Here is a 293-nt window from a genome sequence, read left to right on the forward strand (position 1 = left end):
TAGACTTTTGATTTTACCAGTACCACTCACACTATTAAACATCAGGCCCTTTAAGCAGTTGCAAAATCAGACCATTAAATACTAAACTGTTCTGTTGATTTGGCAAGAAAGTGAAATACAGAATTGGTTAGCTACTGTGTGTTACATTCAAATACAGCAAAACCCCACCAATTCCCACAGCCAACAATTAATATTCCAAAACTGGAGTCCTCTGTTCCTCTAAAGAGACCAAACTGAGTTCTTTCATGAGGTCTGACATATTCAAAACAAAAGACAGAAGTTTTATTTTATGT

The sequence above is a fragment of the Acanthisitta chloris genome, unplaced genomic scaffold (assembly GCF_000695815.1).
Source record: "Acanthisitta chloris isolate BGI_N310 unplaced genomic scaffold, ASM69581v1 scaffold11034, whole genome shotgun sequence".
NCBI classification, from domain to species: Eukaryota; Metazoa; Chordata; class Aves; order Passeriformes; family Acanthisittidae; genus Acanthisitta; species Acanthisitta chloris.